Below are 11,178 nucleotides of genomic sequence, written 5' to 3'. Positions count from 1 at the left end.
TGCCCAGGCATGAAAGTCTGTGAGACTCTTAGCTCCAACTAATCACCAAAAGAGCTGGGAGTAGAAGTGTGGCTCAAGTGGTAGAGACAGTTCCCAGATCCTAAGTTTCGAGCCCAGGATCAGCACAAAAATGAAATTAAATAAAATTAAATAGACTGAACTGAAAATAGGTAAAATAGGGGCTGGAAGTTTGGCCTGGTGGTAGAGTGCTTGCCTAGCAAGCATAAAGACCTGGGTTTGATTCCTCAGTACCACATACATAGAAAAGCTGGAAGTGGTGCTGTGACTCAAGTGGTAGAATGATAGCCTTGAGGAAAGCCCAAGGTCAGTGCTCAGGCCCTTAGTTCAGTTCCCAGGACTAGAAAAAAAGAAGAAAAAAAAAGAAAAGAAGTAAATTAATTAGGACCAAGAATGTGGCTCAGTGGTAGAGTGCTTGCCTAGCATTCATGAAGCCCTGAGTTTGGTTCCTCAGTGCCACATAAACAGAAAAAGCCAGAAGTGGTATGAATGTTCAAGCCCAGGACTGGGAGAGAGAGAGAGAGAGAGAGAGAGAGAGAGAGAGAGAGAGAGAGAGAGAGAGGGGGAGAGGGGGAGAGAGGGAGAGAGGGAGAGAGGGAGAGAGGGGAGAGAGGGAGAGAGGGAGAGAGGGAGAGAGGGAGAGAGGGAGAGAGGGAGAGAGGGAGAGAGGGAGAGAGGGAGAGAGGGAGAGGGAGAGAGGGAGAGAGAGAGGGAGAGGGAGAGAGGGAGAGAGGGAGAGAGAGAGAGGGACAGGGAGAGGGAGAGGGAGAGAGAGAGAGGGAGAGGGAGAGGGAGAGGGAGAGGGAGAGAGGGAGAGAGAGAGAGAGAGAGAGAGAGAGGGAGAGGGGGAGAGGGAGAGGGAGAGAGAGAGAGAGAGAGAGGGAGAGGGAGAGAGAGAGAGAGAGAGAGAGAGAGAGAGAGAGAGGAAGAGAAAGAGAAAATAAGTAAATGAATTTAAGAACTTGAACTCAAAGCCACCTCTGTCTGTCATACATGCACAAAGTACATAGTAAACCAGTCCTCATTCCACTCATGTTTTACTTTCTGAGTTACCTGGCTCCTAAAACTGACAGTTTCAGTTTCTGAGTTGCTGTTCTGAGTTATGGTTTCTCACAGTCCAAAAACAGTAAATGAAAAATTTCAGAAATAATTCTGAGTGTCAAATAGCACATGGTTCTGAATAGCATGATGAAATCTGCTATTCCCTCCAGAGCCTGGAGCCTCCATTCATTCATTCATTTTAGCAATTGTCTAGATGGACAGGGTAAGGCAGGAGAGATGAGAGAAAATGAGACATGGTGAACAACTGCCAGGAATTCAACATCTCAAGCCTGAAGCAAATACAAGAGGTATTCATCCATCTACTTCCCTTAACATTAACCTACCAGGCTGGGAATGTGGCTTAGTGGTAGAGTGCTTGCCTAGGATGCATGAAGCCTGGGTTCGATTCCTCAGTACCACATAAGCAGAAAAAGCCAGAAGTGGCATTGTGGGTTAAGTGGTAAAGTGCTAGCCTTGAGCAAAAAGAAGCTGAGTTCATGCCACAGGACTGGGGGGAAAAAAAGTATGAGGGGTCAAAGTCATTTTAGGAGAAAATGAGGTAAGAGAAATTAGGGAAAACGAGCCCAGTGAAGGCAATTCAGAAGCACCATATATGCTCCAAAGAAAAGCAACAAAATGCATTCCTTCCTGAGAGATGCATTTCTCACCCCAAGAATTATTTGTTTGCCTTCCTGAGAGAAATGCTCCCCCAAAATGTGTGTAAGCACCTACCCCACAGGAGGCCTTCCTTATCTCGGGGATAAGCATCTGTTATATAGCAGGACCCATTCTTACCTGGAAGAAATGCCCCAAATATCCAGAAACTCAGAAAGTGTAAGACTATGAGTGATTGGAGCAAAGATAAAACATCTATCTTTGCATAGTCAGACTCCCTGTCTTTACCAAATACCCCTGATGCCTAAGAGCTGTGTGTGTCTCCTTTAGAACACCTACATTCTGTTAGAGTGTGTCTCTGCCTTTCTGCTTGTCTGTCTGCATGCATACTGGATTGTTTGCTTGCATATCTGCCTAGTTAATAAAGCTCATCCAAGTTTTCTTACCATTGTGACTTGACCAGAAATTCTTTTTTTGTTTTTTGGTCAGTCGTGGGGCTTGAACTCTGGGCTATCGCCCTACCCCTTGGCCTGGGCATCATCCCTGAGCTCTTCAGCTCAAGGCTACCACCCTACCCCTTGAGTCAAGCACCACTTCCAATTTTGTCGTGGTTAACTGGAGATAAGATTCTCACGGTCTTTAATGCCCCAGCTGGCTTTGAATCGAAATCCTCATATCTCAGCCTCCTGAGTATCTAGCTAGGATTACAGGCGTGAGCAACCACGCCCGGCTTTGTCCAGAAATTCTTATTCTGCATTGAGTCAAGGACCCTAAGTGAAGAGGTTCCCTACTTTTAGATGGAAACTTCACAAACCTTCCTCTGCATCCAGTGACAAGGGCACTTAGGGTATTGTCACTGCCTAACACACATGGAAGCAGTAATATGGTGGCTAGGCACACCAGAAGGCAAATACTTGGAGGACAGGTGACTGGAGTTTGTCAGAAGTTTCCACAAGGGCAAGCACCCTGAAAAGATGCTAGGAGGCTATCATCTCCCAAAAGAGACCATCTTACAGAACTCAGATGTGAGGAAGGGGGGCTCAGTTTCCTAGAAAATCCTCTCCCATTCCCAGAAGACACTAACACTTCTCCCCTTAACTATCTTCCACCTCCTCCCCATCCCTTTCACTCTAGATCTGGAACAGAGTTCCCCTACCCCAAGAGTTGAGAGACCGACTTGCCTATTTATCTCCCTCCCAGGGTGTTCAAGGTGTGGGCAGCTTTGGGATCTTTGAAGCCTCTCTCCCTGATTTGTAGCTGGGAACTTGCCCTCCAGTATTTGGCCCTTGATATAGATATAGATATAGATATATAGATATATAGATACCACACTGAATCAGAATTCACTTCAGTGACCTCCCTTAGCCTAATGAACTCCCTAAAGGGTACGTTTCCAAAGGCAGTCACATTTGAAGGTGCTGGAGGTTAGAACTGATAAGAGTTAGTGGAAAAGCAGTCTGCAGGAGAATTGAGGCCTATACAATTTCAAGTGACAGGATAAGCTGATAAACTTAAACCTACCCGACAATTTAATGGGGGCAGAGGCCTACAAAAGAATGAAGAAATGACACCTGTTAAATAAGAACAAAGGCATGAAGAAATAAGGACAAATACTTGATGCCTTAGCCTTATACAGAACAGAAGGGGAAGTCATCAGGCAGATTACTATCTTCAAGGACTCCATTTCTCCCTATTCAACCTGAGGCCAGCCTTTGTGATGAGGAAGACAGCACAAGACGGCTGAGATGGATTGAAGTATTGTCCCCCTGTAGCTTCTCTATGCCATGTACTCTCTTTCTCTGCCATATTTCTTTCCTAATAAACCTATCACTTTTACTTATGACTGAGTCTTGCCTCAATAATTCTTTTTTGTCAAACATAAGAACCTGAGGTCACATTAATTGCCCTAAGTTTCTGATAATGGAACTTTAACATAAGGATTTATGAGTTAGAGGGGAAATAATTCATACTACACTATAATGATAGTGTTAGTGATAATATTTGTTACAACCTTGTATATATGAAAGCTCAAACACTGGTGAGATTGAAAACCTTGGAAGGATGGTATTAGAAAATCACAACCATGGCCGGGAGTTTGGCCTAGTGGTAGAGTGCTTGCCTAGCATGCACGAAGACCCAGGTTCAATTCCTTGGTACCACATACATAGCAAAAAGCCAGAAGTGGTGCTGTGGCTCAAGTGGTAGAGCCCTAGCCTTGAGAAAATCCAGGGACAGTGCTCAGGCCCTGAGCCCAAGCCCAGGACTGGCAAAAAAAAGAAAATCATAACCCAGGAGGGCAAATGGTGGCTCATGCCACTACCTCTTGCCAATAACCCCAGGAGGCGGAGATCTGAGAATCTTTGTTGGAAGACAGCCAGGGCAGAAAAGTCGGTTAGACTCTTACCTCCAATCACCAAAAAGCTGGAAGTGAAGCTGTGGTTCAAATAGAACACTAGCCAAAAGAAGCAAGGAAAGAAGGAAGGAGAGAGATAGGGAGAGAGGGGAAAGAAGGAGGGAAGGAAGGAAGGAAGAGAAGGAGGGAGGGAGGGAAGAAAGAAGAGAGCACAAAGAGAAAAGAGGGAATTTTCCTCTTCTTTTATACTTCCCACCAAAGGACATTGAAGGAATGTAATCCTCAACCTAATTAAAATGTCTTATCCTTTCTCTTTCCTCTTAGTTTCTATCATCCTGCTCCCTCACCCACCAAAAACTAGCCAATATCCCCCACCACCTGTACCAGGAAGAGTGGATTTCATGAACTTCCGCTGATTCTGGTTCAGCTCTGCATAACTCTGCATCTGGGCCAGGAGTTTAACCTAGTGGTAGTGCTTGCCTAGCATGCATGAAGACCCGGGTTTGATTCCTCGGTACCACATACATAGAAAAAAGCCAGAAGTGGTGCTGTGGCTCAAGTGGTAGAGCTCTAGCCTTGAGAAAGTCCAAGGACAGTGCTCAGGCCCTGAGCTCAAGCCCAGGACTGGAAAAAAAAATAAATTAATTAAAAAAGAACAAACAAACCTCTGCATCTGGAAGTTCAGTGCTGGTCTAGAGAAACTCGAGTCAGAAGGGCCCAGCTGACCAAGACTGTCAGGGCGGTGCAGGCTGGGGTTGCTGAGCGCTCCCGGGGGCGCAGCCACAGCTTCCCTCTGCCCCTCTTTCCCTCTTGAGTCCTGGGGGAGCCTCCCTGTCTTCCCTGGAAGATAAGAACCCCCACCTACCTTACAACCTCCTCCAGGATTAGCAACGCGGCCTCCTAGAAGCCTGGAGGACAGACAACCACTAGGGGCCCCCTGTCCACAGCTAAAGCAGTGCGCAGGGGGGCTAACCCCCAAACTTCCCACTTTCCTCCCCTAGAGTGTGTGTCCGGGAGCTACGGCTGCAGAGGTTCCTGGGGAGGCACGGGTGGACGCAGGTTAGGGACCGCCGGGTCCAACCCGAGCCCCGGAGTCACAGCACGGCGAGCAGTGGGCTCTCTGTTTCCCCTGAACTCCTCTCCAGGACCTGCTTTGGGGAAGGCCTGCCCCTGAAGCTGCGCCTCTCTCCTCCTCTCAGAGGTCGTTTTAGTTGGAAGTAATTGACAGACACTAAAATTCTGTGATCCAACCCCCAGACCGGGGGTCTTGAGTTCAAAACCCGCACCTGCCGCTTGCGCTCCTTGGCTAAGGCGCTACCCACGGGGCCTCGTCTCCAACCCCAAGGGGCTGCAGATTCTCTTACTCTACTTCCACCTCTCTGCTGACAAAGGAAATCCATTAATTTTTCTTTTATTAAAACTTTTCATTAACACTGAGTTTTTACATCGTATTTCAAATGTCATGTTCTACAAACAAGTCAAGTATTCAAGGAAAAAAAACTATATGCAATCCCTGGCACATAAATTTAAAACATAATTAAAATTAAGCTGAGTCTTTGTATGTCATACATACATATTGATCTGTGTAGATCCTGTCATAGACCTTTATGTCTATATAGATATGTCTGTATAGATATGTCTGCATTACTTTATTGTTTTGTTATAAACTCTAAGAAGAGTTTACTTCCTTTTCTAACAAAATTTATTGTAAAGGTGATGTACATAACTCAGGTGAAGCGTACATTTCTTTTTGGACGTCACCCCTTCCCTCTCCCAGTTTTTCCCTCCCATCCCACTCACAAGTTGTGTAGTTCTTTCCAACAGAGTGGGTAGTGAGTACTACTGCTGCCTTGTTTACCCTTTGTCCCTCCATCTCCGCCTCCCCCTATACTCCCAAAGAAAGAAAAACAAACAGGACAAAAATAAAACAAAAACAGCAACAAAGGGGAAAAAAAACTCCTGTTTCCATTTCCTGGAGGAAATCCAATTTTTAACTTTATTTGAAATTCATTTTGAAGCAGGATAGCTAGATTAGTGGACAAGTGAATTAAAATTAATAAAATTAATAAGTTTAAAAGCTTAGTGATGCCGAGGCAGTTGAGACTATGTTTTGTGCATGTGTGTGTGTGTATGTGTGTGTGCATGTGCATGCATGCATCACGATGCATACTAGTACTGGCTTGAACTTAGGACCTCAGTGTAGTCCCTTAGCTTTTATAGCTCAAGGTTGGTGCTCTACCACTTGAGCCATAGCTCCACTTCTGGCTTTTTAGTGGTAATTGAAGTTAATATTCTCATAGACTTTTCTACCTGGGCTGGCTTCAAATGCTATCCTGAGATCTCAGGCTCCTGAATAATACAGGCAGAAGCCACCAGTGCCCAGCCAAAAACAGCTTTTAAGCCACCTCTTACAGTAAAAATGGTAGAGTGCTTGCCTAGCAAATGTGAGGTCCTGAGTTCCAACCCCAATATAACTCAAAGAAAGAAAGGGAAAAAGATGGAAGGAGCTATTTCAAGTCAGATCATAGAGATTGCCCTTGTTAATTTTTTTTTTTTTTTTTTGCCAGTCCTGGGCTTGAGCTCAGGGCTTGAGGACTGTCCTTGGACTTTCTCAAGGCTAGCGCTCTACCACTTGAGCCTCAGCACCACTTCTGGCTTTTTGGTATGTATGTGGGGTACCAAGGAATCGAACCCGGGTCTTCGTGCATACTAGGCAAGCACTCTACCACTAGGCCAAACTCCCAGCCCCTGCCCTTGTTAATTTTTACAGTTGTACAGAATTTCATTGGGATATATCATAGCTAACTGAATCAATTTCCCATATTTGATTTAGTTTCTACCATGTTATGATTATAAATAATTCTGCAACTAAATACCTCTGTGAATGTGTATTCTCATATTGTTAAAGGTATATATCTTCAGGGCAAATACCTAGACAAGAGCTTACCAGGCCAAATGTTGAATGTTCATGTAGTTTCGCTAAGATACTGCCAAATGACCTTCCATCAGTTATATCTTTTTGTATTCCTTCCAACAAAATGAGAATGCTTGTTTCCCTACAGCCTTGGCAACAGAGTGACTGTTCAGTTTTTGAATTCCTGCCAATCAGATAGGTGATGTTATTTTTAACCCCTCATGCTCAAAGAGCACCAGTAACTCCTCCTGAAAAAAATTCCATGCCAGAGGGGTCTGGCACCACCTGGTGGTAGCACATCTAAGTAGCAGGAAAAAAAAATACCTCCTTCACAGCTGTGCCTTTTGTTTCTGATACTGTGGGGGGGGGGGGGCATTTTTTTCTAGTGTTCTACCACTTGAGCCACAGCTATACTTCCTGCCTTTTTGCTGACTAATTAGGGATGTCTCTCATGGACTTTCCTGCTGCCTGGCTTCAAACTGCAATGAACCCAGCTTCTTGAGTAGCTAGAACAGCTGTGAGCCACCTCCTGTACAAGGGTTTGAACTCAAGTACTTGCATTCCACTACTTGAGCCCCACCTCCAGCCACCCCCAGCTATATCTTTGTGTTGACTTTCATTTACCTACTAAATTTGAAAAACAAAATAAACACTATCATAACCTCTTTCCTTTGGGTTGTAGTATGACATTTCAAATTTGATGAAAGTGATTTTTTGCCTTATCTGTTGAGGTGTACTGCAGATTAGTCCAAAGCAGTGAATTTATTTCACAAACCTAGCCTACAATTCTTGAATTCCCAATGAGTAAACTTTGAACATTTGTTAGATTTTTGTACCAACAGGCTTGGTAACCTGACATTGGGCCAACAACTTTCCCCGTCTGGCCCTCCCTCCCCCCTTCCAAGTAATGAGACCCTCAGTACAGACAGTCTCCCAGACGAAGTCCTACTGCTCTCCATCCTGCAATGATAACAAGCTAACTGGTGGTGGCACAGGCCATGTGACAATGCAGTCCACTTAGCTGGAAAGATTTCCTGTGTGAAACGTAGGCAGTCAAGTGTGTGTAAGTGCGTGTGTACTCTGGTACCAGGACTTGACCCCAGGCCTGATATGCTTTGAGGTTAACTGAAGACAAAAGTATTCTAGACTGGCCAGCCTGAGCGGGCCACAAACCTTGATCCTCAGATCTCAGTCCCGTGAGTGGCTAGGATTACAGGGGTGGGCCACTGGTGACTATCTTGGTCTGAATTCTCTTGAAGGTCATCCATATTCTAACTTTCAAGTATTCAGATTTCTGTCTAGTGTCTTGCCTTGGTCTTTCTTAGCTGCCTCCACCAGCCAGAGCACTTTTTTCTGACCTTGTCTCTACTCTTAACACTTGACATCTAAGGAAGAACTTAATGCCATCAACAGTCTCTGTGACTATTCTATGTCTTCTCTACTTTACACTAGTTGACTTTAAACCCAAAGGCAGAATCTTAGACGTAGTGCTCGGGAATCATTCCCACCTATTCTGGTTCTATAAATTGATGTCTTCCTACTTTGTCACCCATCTGGTTTTCATCTGACAAAAACGTACTGATGTTTGCCCTTTATTCCAGAAGATGGCACTCACAGGCCCTCCAATCTGTTTTATTTTTCTTTTGTGGTGCTGGCTTTCTGCACACCCACTGAGCTACACCCCGTGTTTGGGCTCTCCATTTTGTCAAAAGTCTCCTGTTTAATAGTCTGACTTGTAGATCCTTCTAAGTTGGCACACTCCAGCAAAGAAACCCCAGGTGTGGTTTATTTTCAAAGTCCTCCCTCAAGTACCCTCACACCCATCTTTCAGGCTCCTCTCTTGCTGTACTCCTTCCGGTTCAGGGGCTATGATATTCTCCTCAGCAGCTGTAATTCCAGACCTACCACTTGCTGACTACCCATGGCACAAACTCTGGCAAGTTCCTTAGCATCTCTGCACCTTTTTCCTACCTGAGAAGTAAGGTTACTTGTAGTAGTGTCCAGTATGTTAATGCATGATAACAAAAAAGTTCCATCTCAATTTATTGTGTTAAAGGCGTTAATACACTAAAAGAGCCTAAGTATTAAAGTTGTTTGCTTGCTAAATGCTTTTGAAGTTCTAGCAAGGATTTGTATTCGTATTATAGATCCCAGAAAAGAGAAACCCTCAGGAATTTCCTCAAAGATAAATTGTGATTTTTGTTCTCCTTTCATCCTTTTTATTGCCGGTCGCAGGGTTTGAATTCAGGGCCTCGCACTTTGCCTGGGCTTGTTCTCACTCAGGGCTCACATTCTACCACGTGAGTGAGCCACATTTCCACTTCTAGCTTTTTAGTGGTTCATTAGAGATAAGTCTCAGACTTTCCTGCTTCTGCTGGCTTCCAACTGTCATCCTCCTATCTCAGTCTCCAGACTGGCTATGACTACAGAGCCACCAGTACCTGGTCATCTGATTACTTTATTAAGCTGTCCCCATAGTCCACAGAGCACTGTCCCCTCCTTGAAAATAGATCTATTTCCCTCCACTTTCCCTTCCTCTGGCCTTAATCTGTACATCCTCTTTAAACACAAACAGCACTGTTGCTCAGACCAGTTCTGGATATTCAAAGAACATAGGTGGAAATGGACATGCATGAGATGGGGATTTGCATTTTTCTTTCTTTTTTTTTCTGGGGATCAAACCCAAGGCCTCACAAGGCAGGCACTCTACCACTGCCTTACACCCCCACCCCAGCACTGGATGTGTTGATTTGTCACAATTATTATATCAGCTATCGCGTTTTTTAAAAAAGGAAGAAAAAGGCCTACCTCCTTAATACTCATTGTTTTTTCCCAGAGCATGGTGAGGTCTTCTCTCCAGGCAAATAACAATATCCATGAAATTGTTCCCTATCTTCCATTCCACCCCCAATTCTTCCTTTAACATAGGAAATGATAATTTCTGAGTAATTCCCATTAATGAACAAGCCAATGGAAGCAGCAGCTAAATTAAAATGCTGCTACCAAAGTTGAGCAGGGTGGTACATTCCTCCAGTCGGAGACCTGAGAGGCTGAGGTATAACCTGAGAGGCTATGCCAAAAAGTACATATGCACAACCAAGTGCTGGTGAGTCGTGCCTGCAACTATATATATATATATACATATATATGTATATATATACATATATACACACATATATATACATATGCATACATATATATATAATATACACGCACATACACACAACACACACTGTGGAGGCTGAGATCTGAGGATTCTGGCTCAAAGCCATTCCAGACAGGCAAGTCCAAGAGACTCTATTTCCAATTAATCACCAAAAAGCCAGCTGTCACTGAAGTGGTAAAATACTAGCCCTAAGAGAAAAAGCTACGAGACAGTGCCTAGGCCCTGAATTCAAGCCTCAGCAATTTCCGGCCCCCACTTCCTCCCAAGTGCATGTATGCACACACATAAAGTTAGATGGATATATGGAAAGATATCCTATGTGACTATTAGAAAGATTTTGAATGTCACATCATTCTATGAGCCCCAATTCTCTTAGAACCTTAGGGTTTATAAATAAATTCAATATTAAAAATAAGGGGTGAATTTGTCCAAAAAGAAATGTAATTGTGGGCAGGGAGTTTGGCCTAGTGGTAGAGTGTTTCCTAGCATGCACGAAGACCTAGGTTCGATTCCTCGGTACCACATACATAGAAAAAGCTGGAAATGGTGCTGTGGCTCAAGTGGTAGAGCTCTAGCCTTGAGAAAGCCCAAGGACAGTGGTTAGGCCCTGAGTTCATGCCTCAGGACAAAAAAAAAAAAAAAATTTAAAGAAAAAAGAAATGTAGGCCAGGAGTTTGGCCTAGTGGTAGAGTGCTTGCCTAGCATACACAAAGACCCAGGTTCTATTCCTCAGTACCACATACATAAAAAAAGCCGGAAGTGGTTCTGAGTGTTAGCCTTGATAAAGTCCAAGGACAGTGCTCAGGTCCTGAGCCCAAGCCCAGGACTGGCAAAATATATAGATATATTGATATATAGATAGATATAGATATAGATATAGATAGTCTTGAGCTGGGCTCTGGTGGCTCATTCACACATGTAATCCCAGCTACTCAGGAGGCTGAGATCCGAGGATGCAGTTCAATATCAGCCTGGGCAGACATGTCATGAGACTCTCTTATCTCTAATCACCAGAAAAAAATGGAGCTGTGGCTGAAAGTGGTAGAGTGTTAGCCTTGAGCAAAGAGCTCA

This window comes from Megascapheus bottae, chromosome 10 (genome assembly GCF_031878675.1).
Source record: "Megascapheus bottae isolate mThoBot1 chromosome 10, mThoBot2.hap1, whole genome shotgun sequence".
Taxonomy (NCBI): domain Eukaryota; kingdom Metazoa; phylum Chordata; class Mammalia; order Rodentia; family Geomyidae; genus Megascapheus; species Megascapheus bottae.
The sequence above is the reverse complement of the archived record's forward strand: the minus strand, read 5'-3'. Positions refer to the sequence as shown.